General features: G+C 34.7%; 1 long non-coding RNA gene across 1 annotated transcript in view; it reads left to right on the top strand.

Moving 5' to 3' along the window:
* Positions 1 to 6,272: 6,272 nt before the first annotated feature.
* Positions 6,273 to 14,119, top strand: part of LOC128672947 (uncharacterized) — a 30,608-nt gene continuing 22,761 nt past the window's right edge. The window contains exon 1 of the long non-coding RNA XR_008405015.2: positions 6,273 to 6,956. This is a non-coding gene — a long non-coding RNA (uncharacterized LOC128672947). The remainder of the gene's footprint in view (positions 6,957 to 14,119) is intronic.

Below are 14,119 nucleotides of genomic sequence, written 5' to 3'. Positions count from 1 at the left end.
AAAGTAAGTTCGAGACTTGTGTTATGGGATACTAACTGAACGATACTATATTTTATAACAAATACATATATAGATAAACATCCAAGATCCGGGCTAATCAGAAAAAAGATCATTTTCCATCATGATCCGACCGGGGTTCGAACCCGGGACCTCTCGGTTCAGAGGCAAGCACTTTACCACTGCGCTACCGAGGTCGTCGTCTTTATAATAATAGTATAGATTAATTTCGCGGCGTTATAGCTCAAATGCAACTTGGGACAGGCGAAGGCAAGAGTAGGAGAAACACTTGTTGTTACCTTTCTTCTATATAGTTTGTATTCCTCATGGCTGAGGGTCGTGGTTGTTACGTGGAATAAAACACACACAACAACTATCTTGGCATTATTAATGGAGTGGTTTGCCATTGCCTTCTCCATTTCACACACAAGTTAATAAGTATGAACCAGTGTGCAGGTTTCCTCACGGTGTTTTCCTTCACCGGAAGCAAGTGGTGGTCGATGAAAACTATTATACATGAGTCAGATTGGTGTACAAACTCATGTGGCACGAGTAGGATTCGAACCTGGGACCTTTTGATCCAGGTTCGAATCGATCCAGGCGGGCGTCTTAACCATTACACAACCACCGTTTGTTACCTTCAGGTCGAATCTAAAAGGTTCAATGGGTTCTAAGTCGTGTCGTGGTTACCTGAGCAGATAAATAACAGATTGTTTTACAAATCAAGCCACATTGTCAGGAGTTGGGTCTTTGCAGCCGGCTTTCTGAGTTAGATAGGATTTATTAGTTGATTGGCGTAATCGTAAGGTTCTAGTTTGATGACCTCGGTGTCGCAGTAGTAAAGTGCTTGCCTCTGAACCGAGAGGTCCCGGGTTCGATCTCCGGTCGGATTATGATGGAAAATGATCTTTTTCTGATTTGCCCGGGTCTTGTTTATCTATATATGTATTTGTTATAAAATATGGTATCGTTGAGTTAGTATCCCATAACACAAGTCTCGAACTTACTTTGGGGCTTGCTCAATCTGTGTGATTTGTCCTAATATTTATATATTATTTATTTATTTATTTGTAGGTTCGAATCCTAAGCGTGCCACATCAGTTTGTATACCAACCTGTCACAATTTTTAACCCCCGACGCAAAAAGTGGGGTGTTTTAAGTTTGACCGCTAAGTGTGTCTGTCTGTATACGTGGCACCGTAGTTCACCGTAGTGGTTCCGATGGCCGGTTGTAATATCACAGTCGAATCTTTAAAATTTTAAGAATATTTTTTTAAGCTGACGCCCCGGGCTTCAAGCCTTCACAGCCACGAACAAAACCTGGAACATGCGGAGGTGAATAATATGTTATAGAAATGGCAAACCATTTCAATAGGATTACCAAGAAATCGTTATGTGGAAGACAGAAAAAGCTTTATACCTACGCAGACATTGACAATGGTATAGCTCCCACGTAGCATGTTATAAAATGTTATATAACACATGCTTTTTGCATCTTCGACACGTCTTTGGCACACGTTGTCAATAATGTGTTTTTAAGAAGAGAGACAAAATGTTCTATAGTACCTATTTCGTAACACGCTGTGTTGAACACCTTATGTTACTGACATGAAGTCTGAAGGCACGCAAAATGATACCTTATGTCGGGTACCTATACACTATCGATAAACAGTTTGTGAAACTTTGGCGATTCGGTGTACATTACTGGTTTTTCATTGCGGTAAATGAAAGCTCTCATACAAACCACGCATTCATTCGCGTACCGGCATTAGTCTTATAAATGTCAAAATTTTATTCAACAGACTTTCTACTATGATCAAATTGACTAACCGAAACTTAATGTATTATTATCAATTGTTTAACATTGTTCATCAATATACCGACGCTAAAAGAATAAATAACTTATGATATGTATAAAAAATTGCAATTAAAAATATAATTTTATTACTAAAAAAGAACTTCAAACACTGCCGCCAAAAAACTATCGTTTAAACTTTCCCAAGAGGTTGTTTATATTACGGCTCTACTAGGCAGTCATTAAAACGGCAAGTTTTTCTATAAATCCCGTAATCCCCGGCCGAGACCGGCTCAGCGCCCCTGCCGGCAAAAACGATAAAACTGCAAATAAAATGCTAATACACGGCTAAATCTGTTTTGATTAAATTGTAAATAGACACTAAACAGTTTTCCTCGATCGTTTCAACAAGAATTGATTATTTATTAGAATAAGTTTGCCTTGCTTCGTCGAAACGTGATGGCGCCACTAGCGCACGGAAAACTCGCGAAACATTTCGTTAAAACGAAAACTACCCCTTTCACCCATGCTACTCCCGGAAGAGAAAGTTCGAACCCCTTTTTACTGCTTAAAAGTTCCGCTACTCACCGCTAGATGGCGCTTCTCCGAGCGTCCCGAAGCGTTCGGCTCTCTTCGGTGTGTGCGTGATAGAAAGAGAACGCAAGTGAAAAATAAAAAAGGAGTAAAATAGACAGCAATATGTGTGTTATACCAAGGCGTGGTTAGTTGCATGCAAGCGATTTTTTTATCGCAAAAATGGCCGGAACTTTACATTGTTAGCATTAGACAAGAAAGTCGTAACTACGATAGACACGTAAATATTTGAACTCTATACAAACATACACAAGGTCGAAAATTAGTGTAGTGAGTTTTTCAATTGCGTTTTGGCACTAAAGTATAGCACAATAATTGGCGTCACCGGCGTCGCGGCGTCACTAGAAAGAGAGGGTAAGACGCCTTTGGTGCCAACGTTAGAACGGGGCTCTCAACCACCGTTAGATGGAGGGGGATGGCGAATTAGCGACTGTCGACGTTAGAAAGGGACGTGGCGAAAAAATGCCAGAAAAAAGCTGTTTTTCACTAAAGGTGCGCGATAGAAATTATAGTCATGGGCGCGGTTTAAAAAATATCGGGGGCGCCTGCGCCGTCGGCCAAGAGCCGGTGCGGAAGTAAAGGGGAAAAAGAGAGGTTAGTATTGGTAGTATTATGTGACGAGTTGCAGTGCCACGTTGCGCCGCGAGCGGTCGCCACTGTGCGACCAACAAAAACAATAACTGCTAATTATTGCGGGTGATGACCGATTCTTTGTACTCGCGAAGAGTATTGAGCGCGCCCAGTGACGGCAAATTCGAAAATTCAAATATTTCGTGAGTGCGTTCTTGATTAAAAAAAAAAAAGAAAAATAATAAAATTAGCGAGTGATATTGGCGAATTTGAACGAGTTTTGTATTCGAGAAAAAAAAACAGCCAGTGCTGTTTCTCTGTTTGTTCGATATCGATACAACGGATGACTCGGCTGTTTTCCCGCTCAAATTGTTTATACCAGTACGGTTTCGGCGAAATATTTTTGTGTTGATGCATAAATTTACAGTGAAATGTTAGTAGGTACTTTTTTTTGTAATTGTGAATTAAATAGTGCAAGATTCATAAATAATCACTCCTTAAATACGAAGAGAAGCTGAGGAATGCTTTAGGTACGTGTGATTTTTTGATAAAAATACTTTGAAGTACCATATAGAGTATAGTAATATGATACATTTTTATTACTTAGGGATATTGGCATGCAACTCTCACATCGTAATCATAATTTGACTGTAATAACTGAAAGTAAAATAAAGTAGAAGTACCTACTGACTTTCTTAATTATGTATTTGGCATGTCAAAAACTGCTTTGACATAAAAAAAATAACATAAAAAAAACGAAAATAGTGTTAAATTTGAAACAGTTATTTTTATTGAACCAAAAAAGAAGTGTCAAATCATTTATCACAAAAAGAAATTACTAAACGGAAAAATCGAAATAAGTTTACAAAAAGAAATTATGAATTACATAAATTCAAAGAAAATTAAGCAAGGTGGGTTGAAGTGTTTTTTTTTTTATCACGACGAATGTCAAAGTCGGCCGTATCTTTATGATAACGATGATAACAGGTGACAATAAGTGTTATCATTTTAAAACCTTCAACAACATTTCAGACAAAGTATTGGATACTGTATTCTTTGATACCTTAAATTGGATTATTTTAATTTTATTATTACCGTACTTAGTGGGACGACAAACAACTGTTAAAGTAACTATAGATAAATAAATAAATAGAAGGCTAATAAAGATCTTCATAACTGGAATTTCTATAGGTAAGTAATCAAATGAATATTTTTAACATAATCATCTATATACTGAAACTTAAAAATTATATATTTATCTAAATATCTGTAGATTTTGATATTAACAAAATATCAAAATTTACAGATATTTAGAAAAAATCACATAGCTCTTGCTCTACGTTTGTGGTGGTCGAATATATACAACATGAGATATATATTATAGAAAAAAATACTCGTATGTGTGAAAAAAATGGGTAGTTGACGCGTCACCCTCAAGAATTGAATTTTCTTGTCCGTATTTGAAATTAATAACTTAGAAATCAGTATGAATAGAATTGTAAATGAAGAACTTTTCTCCGTTCTATAAATTATTCACACATTGAATACAATCAATATTATTATATTTAGGCAAAATTAATCTTAATTTCGATATAAAGTTTATAACCATTGTAAAATATTGGACGAATAACTTTGCTTAGCAAATACGTTAATTTTATTGGAGTTAACTCGCTTTATTACCGATCTCTGACAATTGATTCAATGAAACTTATAAAAAAAAGAGTTGTGTAATATATTTTTTCTATAGAAACGGAATTTAAACATTTAGATGTGATAAACATTTATTCTAATAAGAATAGTCTCATTAGAATTTACCATAATAATAATGCGCAATGTACCTATGTATGTTTGTACGTTGTACATAATAAAGTGATTGCTATGATTTTAGAACATATAATAATAATAATATAAGTGTCTGTCTTTATAAAATTAAAATGTCTTTCTTATGAAATCATTCTTATTTAAAATTTAAAAAGTTAAGTCTTAACAAATAAATCAAACTTTAGATTAGATTTGCATTAAAACACAGGTTGTGTTAAGTCACATATAAAGTTTTATGGTGTATACTTTCGAGAAATTCCAGCATACTCTGTTAATTAAGCTTTAACAACTGTAGGCTCGTCCCAAACGAATAAATCAATGAGTAACTGGCCAGAGGAGGCAAATTAGTCGACGACAACACCTGTGTCCGACTTAACAGACGTAAATAAATTCTGAATACCGACCATAATTACATGATATGTGACATTTAACGTTGGAACATAAAGACCAGTCGCACAAACTTGGTTTAAATCGAATGGTTGATTAACCTCTGTCGAACAAATTTCGAATTTCGAATGTGGGCTCAGCTTGTGAGAGCGTAGGTTCGTGTTCGTCAATTACCAACTGTGTAAACGGTTTTCACTCCAGCTCATTGTCCACGGTCGTAATACCAAAGCATAGTTTACACGAAAAAGGTGTTTAAACTCTTTGGAAGTGCTCGTTGCGCCCATTCCCAAGTCATCTGATACCACATTGGCTTGCTTTGGTACTTACGTACGTCAAATACACTGCTTTATCACGTTTCTTAATGAGTAGCTCAAATTTAGTGCAAACGCTATCACTAGCAAAGATTTTGGTCAAATACCTATATTTGTATTGAATCATTGTGTATTTTAGCGTAGATGTACATAACGTGTATATTTTGCATTTTAGTAGATAAACATGCGTTTCTAATGTCGGTCCAAGTGTGTGCTGTCACTAAGTGCTGCGTTGAGAGAGCTATTATTATATAGTTTTGTCATCGTGTTTGCTTTTTCAATACAAATCATGCCTTACGTTAGATTACTTTCTAGTTCGATAGAGTCTTTTTAAAAACCACTAACATTTCCATATTTTCCTTTATTTTATTCAAAATTGGCGTTCGGTTGGTGTAGTTTAGATCGTGATTCATCGCTATTAGTAAACAATTTCAGAGGCGTTCAATGACTCATTTACTACGTGTGTACCAATTAACAATTTCGAACACAAGAGAGCCTCAACTGTATACCATATGTTGCTGTAAAGTATCCCATTAGTCTGCGAGAAAAGAGTGCCAAACAGAATCCCTTTCATTAAAATTTAAGACGAAGCACTCATCTGCTTCTTACAAAGTCTGACACTACGGTACTATTGCATCGGCGAACACTTGAAGAGGACACACATGCGTTACGCGGCTAAACTACCGATAATGTTCTGTCCTTGTCTCCCCCGTGCGCATGTTCGGTCCTCTCGCTCTACACGCACGATCTGATGTCGGTCGCGCTCCACTCGTCACATCCCTCGAGGTCGTATACCTAGCGCATAGGAGCTAGATTGGCGCGTCGTGTATTCAAAATAGGAACGTTAGTAATGGATGGGAGCTGTGTACGGTGGGGTGGATGTGTGCGTGCGAGAGAGCCAGCGACCCTCCCCCGCGCCGCCCCCGCTCGCCGACGCCAACCAAGCGAGTGGCTCGCGTTTACACAATCCGTTGGTTCGGAGCACCGACGATGCGCGTTGCGCTTCGCCCTTCTCGCGACGACGATCAGCGCGCGTACACGTTTCGTCGACTGTTTTTTTTTTTCGATACTCTTGCGACTACAGCGCGCTCTCGACGTTTTGGGAATTCTTATAAGAATTTTTGGAACATACTGTACCATCAACTATTTTTTTTTCGCAAGATGATAGTGCACCTGGAAAAGTGATCATTCCGAATATGCTCTGATGACATATTTACCAACTCTATCATCAAAATTATTCTCAAGAATTAATTTTGGATTTATATAAATCCAAATTTAAATAATTAAAATCTGATAACTACTTATAAAATAAAAATGTGAAATTTTTGTGAAGATTATAGTGATATTTGACAAGTGACAGAAAATTGGAGCGAAACAGAGCGCAAATTACAGTGATTATGAAATATGGGAAAAATTAAATGAAATTAAACGAAAATTTAAAACAAAAATATCAACACACCACAAATGACATTAAATAAACTGGTAAGTTTTTATCATTTTTTAAAATTAAAAGGTACACTTCATGTTATGTGTCTAAACTATTAATTATTTGGCAAAAAAAATTGGTGGTGGAATTCATTCAAAAGTCACATCACTAATTCACAATGTCTTTAAAAAATCAATAAAAAAAGGATCACTTTAATCGGTGCCGAATGGCAGGTTGGGGTTTTTTGTGAATAAACTTTTTACAGACGTGAATAAAAAAGACCACTTTTTGCTTCGACCCATTTTTTCTATAACGGGAAAAATATGTATAAAACACTTTTAATATAAATTGCGCAGGGAAGTGTCTTAAAAGAATATATTTTACAGTTAATTTGCTATTTGAACTGTCAAAATATTAAAATGATATAATAAAAAAAAATCACTTAGCAACACGTCGATCTTGGCGTTAGTGATACACCACTGGTATCATAAGTCATGAGTTTTATCATGTTGTTAGAATGTAATATGCTACTTCTTATCTAAACGTACAAATATGTAAAAAAAAAATCTACAATGAAACGTCTAGCTAGTGAAACATTCAATTCTCTATTCAGATTTTTAACACAAAATAATAAAAAAAAATTGAAGTATGCACAAAATTTAGTATTAAAATAAAAACAAGAATCTAGCAACACAGGTCAAACGTAACATCGATTTTTAGTTTCGGTTGTGTGCGTGTCGTATAGTGTTGTGCCTACATAGTTAAGGTCAAAAAATATTAAAAATATCATTATGTTATTCTTCATTTAAAATAGGTATGTGACCTTTATTACGTAATCTTGAACCTATTATCATGTTCAACTTTAACTTACCGAGTTGTTTTTGTCGGAGGTAGTTTTTTTTTTGTCAGTGTTCTTTATGTGGTAGATAATAAACGCTAATTTTATCAGACAAAACAAGTTGAGTTTTGTTATTATATGTGTGTGATGCTATTGTGCCTTATCTCAGTTGCTATGCCACATGTGTTTACTAAGTATTTATTGATGTAAAATTTTTGTACGTAGGCAGAAATGATATATTCTCTACATTAGTCGCATAAAATCAGGCATTTCATATTGATACAAATTAATTTAATAACGAACAACATAAAATACCGGCTGTTGTAATGGCGACCATATAACTAGTTATTTGAATTTATTATTGCAGCCACAAGTATGAAGGAAAATGTCGTCAGTAGCAATAACTTGAAGTGCTCGGGCAAACCTGTGTTTAACAGTCATCAACAATACTATAATACGTGCCACGATAGATAATTGCTATTTATAAGTTATTCAAAAACGAGAACACGCTAATGTCACGTAAATTAATCTCCCGTTATAACACCAAAAAACAAGAGCCAAACATTGTTATTAGAAATCGTTATTTATTAGTTTAAACAGCTAACGGAATCGACACTTTCACGCGCCATAACTGGATAATGACAGGGACGTAATAAACATCTGCTTTAAATCGAGTACGTTCGAAATTTGAATGCGTCTTATTACTTTTTTAGTGAAGTAATTTTGTAATAAAGGCCAGCAACTCTGAGTATGCAATGAGACGCCCACACGTGGTAATAAGTTTTTATCATGTAATAATTTGGGTGTACACGAAAAATAGCAGCTATTTCATGTCTGTAAACGTGGAATTAATTTGATTTGGCCCTGGGCTACCTTTTATAACTCTTCATACTATAGGCTTGTCGTGACTTTTATATTGGACCATATCTTGGCTGGAGGCAATTGTTTTTCTATAGAAATTTCAATTTATACTAATGTACTGCGACAAAAAAATTTATTAGAAATATTTAAAATAATATTAATAATAATTTTGATTGTAACATAAAATAAAAACATGAACTTTAGTTACTTTTAGTTGTCTTTCTTGGTAGAGTATTAAAATTGTTATTTATTTATTAATATTGAAAATTGATGAATGTCATTAGGCCCAATTAGCTTTTTATAAATTCTTTGTTTTTTTTCATATTACGATTGTTTGTAAATAAGTGACACATATCATGTACAGTGGGCATAGATAAACCTAATCTTCCACCTAACTAACTCATAACACCGGAAGGATCAGGTTTATCAGCCCCGGACTCTACAATAATGAATGGAAAAATGTATTCAAAGTTTTTTACACATCCCATTCATATTAAAACTATGCAAAAACGTAATTAGTAGTTAGTATCCTTAATCATCAATTCTGATGCAACAATACAGCACTTTCAATTTTTCAGCTCAATTTTTATCATAAAATTTGATCTTGTCACGAAATATCAAAAATTATTCATCTATAACATATTGCTTTAACGATTTTCCGTCAATTCATTTTAAAAATCGAATCACTGTATAAAAAATGCGTTTAATGAGAACAAAATAATACTATAAATTATTTAAGTTTAATTATATATAATAAGTTTATTGTAATTTTCCTTTTTGTGCACGCCAATGCCTCTTTTTCCCATTCTTCTTTCGCGGGTCTACTGGAAGAAATTTCTATAGAAATAAATAGTACCTTTGTACTTAGTTTCCTATTTGTAAGTTTTATATTTACACTGTTATGTTGTATAACATAAATAAATAAATTTGAGTGACATATGATAATCGTGTTTATTGCTTATGTGATATTTTATTATATACGAAGACAACAATAACTATTGTCTCAAGATTCGAAATAGAAATTTATAAAAATTTCTCACTCTTTCTTTCTGTCTCTTTTTGTCTTTTTTGACCATTACTATCACTACATAGTATAAAACAAAGTCGCTTTCCGCTGTCTGTCCCTATGTATGCATAGATCTTTGAAACTACAGAACGGATTTTGATGCGAGTTTTTTAAATAAATAGTGTGATTCCTGAGGAAGGTTTAGGTGTATAATTTATTAAGTTATTACCCGAGCGAAGCAGGAACGGGCCGCTAGTGAAGATATAAATCAGAGTTGTTCGCGTTATTAATTCCCACCCGCTTTGGGCGACAGGTCAGTCGTTAGTCTCCACGTGCGCCTGATTCGATTCCGGGGTAATTATTATTTATAGCCATCTCTTATCTTTAGCCTATGGCAATAGGAAGTATTACAAAATATCGGCGTCTGCGCCGCTTCGTTACCTTAGTAATTGGTTGATTCATAAAAAACCGGCCAAGTGCGAGTCGGACTCGCGATAAAATGTTCCGTACCGTTAACTATAAAAATGACAATAAATGACGTTGTCTGTGATGCCACTTAAATGTTTATTTTATTCTGTTTTTTTTTAGTCTTTGTTGCTATAATGTTATAGCGACATCATCAGTGAAACTTTCAACAGTCTGACTAATACGGTACATGAGATACCTGGTGACAATTTAGTTTTAGTCTTATCCCGTTTTACCCTTAGGGTACCGAACCCTAAAAATTAATTACTTCTAACAGCGTTTAATTTTTGATTTGTTGTAAACAAATTACGTTTTAATACTTTTGATGTTACGATTTTACTGAACTGACATGTCCGTTTACAACTTGCCAGTTTTGATGAGTGTATGTAAAGTGACAAAAGAAAATAAAGGAAAATCGTAATTTTAAGTTATATGGAAAATAATACCCGTTTTGTATTTATAGGTAATTATTTGTCATGCGTAAATAAAATTATTATTTCGTCATAAGCCAGAAATATTAATGATTAAATTTTTTAGTTTATTTAAATATGGTATAAAACACACATACAACAACTTTCTTGGCACTATTTACGGAGTGGTTTGCCATTACCTTCTCCGTTTAACACACAAGTTAATAATCAACCAGTGTGCAGGTTTCCTTATGTTTTCCTTTACCGGAAGCAAGTAGTGCATGAGTCAAATTGGTATACAATTGCATGTGGCACGACGAATCCTAGTCGAAAGTGATGGGTTTTTGCCAAAAAGTTTGGGAAAAATCCGACCACTGGGCATAAACCATACCACAGGTCGAGTTACATTTTTAAATCATCAATACAATATAATAAAATTGAAGAATGACCAAATTTGTACGTTGGATATATTTTTTTAATTCTTCATGGAGTATATACTTAGTTACTGATATAGATGACGAAGATATAGTTTTGGAAATTTTTGTCTGTCTGCCTGTCTGTCTGAACGCGCATCACTCGAAATCTACTGGACCGATTTGCTTGACATTTGGTATATAGGTACCTTATATATCGGGTTAACATCTTAGATACATTTCATCTCGGTAAATGGTCAGGTTCCCGTAGGATAATTGAAAAACTAATTATGAATCAAAATTTCCTCGGAATCCCGGGTTAACATCTTATAGACATTTCATCCCGGAAAATAAGGAGGGTCCTGTGGGAAAATTAAAATTGACTTTAATTTTTTTTTGTGGGAAACGGAACGGGACACATTGCGAAAAACATGATGGAATAATATGTAGGAAACGGTACGGGATATCTACTTTAACAAGAAGCGGGATTGGACAAGTTTGCGGCACGAGACACGCAGCAAGAAACAGAAAATTGAACTTAAGATGAGAAAAATGCTAATTCGAATCATATATGTTTACCAGTCTTACAGAGTACGCGAAAAAATTGCTGAGATTTTGTTATGAAATTCACGCGGGCGAAGCCGCGGGCAAAAGCTAAAACGCTAGTTGTAAATAAAATTTTAATGTTACACACTTGTGCCTATCGTATTATTTAACATCTAGACCACAATTTTAAAAAGCAATTTATATGCATATGTTTACGCTTGCTTCTCTCACGCGACGTTCGCTATTCATGGTTGAAATATTCATTACAGGACGATAAGATTCGTTTTAAACTATGTATTCACATCACTGTTTTTGTCTTCAAAGTATGTCAGCCTTGACATCTGTTTAATTTGTTTATCTTTGAGCATTGTTTTATTTAAAAACTAGCTTCTGCCCGCGGCTCCACCCGTCTGAATTTCCCACAATAGTAATTATTTTGCCGGAATGAGAATGTACCCTATGTCCTTCACCGCAATTCAAACTAAACACGTATGTAAAAGCCCAAGATGTTTGATTGAGTAGATAAATCTTGAAGAGCTAACAAACACACACACTTTCGCGTTTATAATATTAGTTAGCATACCTATTTCCTAGTATGCAAATAAGTAAATAAGTATCAAGCAAGCGGCACAAAAATTTTTAAAAATTATTTTTAACATTTGCATAAACAATTTGAAAATAGTCCACGCGTGAAATATCAACTCAGCACATCCAACCTAAGGTTATATATATTATATATATTAGTTCTATATTATATTTAAGTGGTCCCAGGGCTTCGGGGTGTCACAACCTTGAATGGAACGGACATCACTCTCACACGAGAGGGATAGGTATTCTATACAGTTAAAAGCATTAAATCAGTTGTCACTATTTCTTGTTAATTATCGTCAGTGCACTGACGCCAAATCGTGCCAAGATAATGCTGTACAGTCGACTTCAAATCATATCCTGAATTCACCCCTATGTCGCGGTGATAAGGGCGTATTTGCATGGAACTTGTGTAGGTTGGATGTGCTGTGTTGATATTTCACGCGTGGACTATTTTCGAATTGTTTATTCGCATTTGTTAGAAAGTAACACAGCTTGGTTTTTGTTGCAAATATCAACGTTATATGTATAGTATGATGTTTACGATATGTCAACAAAATATGTTATGTAATTTAATGAGAGAAAAGACCAAAGGCGTGGAAGAAATTAGGGGAGGCGTGTGCCCAGCAGTGGGACATAAATAACTACGAAACAAAAAAGAATAAGGTTCAGCATACATTGGGGGTAGAACCCACTCTCTCTACAATGGCAATGTTGATTCAATACCCACTCGAGTCTTTAATCTACACTATTATTAAAAAGAGGTAAGCGTTTGTGAGTTTATATGTTTGAGGATCTCCGAAACTAATGAACCGATTTCAAAAATTATTTCACCATTAGAAAGGTACATTATCCAAGATTGCTATACATACAGGCTACATTTTATCTCGAAATTCCGGGAGCGAAGCCCCGGGCAACGTCTAGTTTTGAATAATACAGTTATAATGCACACAAACAAAATAAACGTTGATTTCATGATAAATTGAAGGTCCCGGGTTCGGATCCTAGATGTCTACCTATATAAATGTATATCTTATAGAATATAATATCGTTAGAGTTCCATAACACAAGTCTTAAGCGTACTTTGGCGCTGTGATTTGTCCCTATATATTTATTATTGATTCAACAAGTACCACAAACGTCGTCTGGCCCTAAAATTGCCTTAGTTATATTAAGCCCCATTGTCCTCACATGAACCTCTAAGGCGCTGCAATAGTGGCGAGTTTGCAATGAAATAAGGTAGCTTGATGTGCTGTTGACTGTACACATTCGTCTTAATAAATATATTAGGACAAATTACACAGATTGAGCTAGCCCCAAAGTAAGTTCGAGACTTGTGTTATGGGATACTAACTCAACGATGCTATATTCTACAACATATACATATATAGATAAACATCCTTAATAGCTTAACGACGATGTGTATAAGAGTATGATTGTACGTAATAACATAAAATCTACATAACGGATTTTCATAAACGCTACACTACACAAGTCAAATTAAACATTACCTAGTCAGGTTTCATGTAATTTCAAAATTAGCGGAGACCCAACGTGGTTGGTGACATTAGTTATCAAGAAATAAATCAAGCTTTACAAGAAATACAAATGAGTTATTGTCAAAATACTATAGACGCTGTATTAACTCAGGTATAACTTTAACCGAGCCTTGTAAATACTAATCTAAATGCAGTAAATCTTTATGTTATTTCGATAACTAAATGCGCATAAAATTGTAGCTTCAGCCGTCTAATGGCGCAATTAAAACAGATTCTGTTTAATAACTACCTTCATTCAATGACTTTGACATCATTATACTATACTCAATTTTTTTCAAAATTTCCAAAAATCTTTAATTTTTTCAAAATTTCAAAAAATCTTTATTTATCCCCACACTCTTTCTGTTCCTGAATAAAATTAATACAACAACAACAACAATTAAATTAATTACCAGTGTTCCTGAATAAAATTAATACAATTATCATCATGAATACAAGATAAGATTGTGAGAGACTGGTATCTGAACTAAGCAGAGCCTGTATCTCAGAACATCAGCCTCTCCCCACTACTAGGACAACTAACACTTGTCTAA

The sequence above is a fragment of the Plodia interpunctella genome, chromosome 10 (assembly GCF_027563975.2).
Source record: "Plodia interpunctella isolate USDA-ARS_2022_Savannah chromosome 10, ilPloInte3.2, whole genome shotgun sequence".
NCBI lineage: Eukaryota > Metazoa > Arthropoda > Insecta > Lepidoptera > Pyralidae > Plodia > Plodia interpunctella.
Note: the sequence above shows the minus strand (reverse complement) of the source record. Positions and strands in the feature narration are given on the sequence as shown.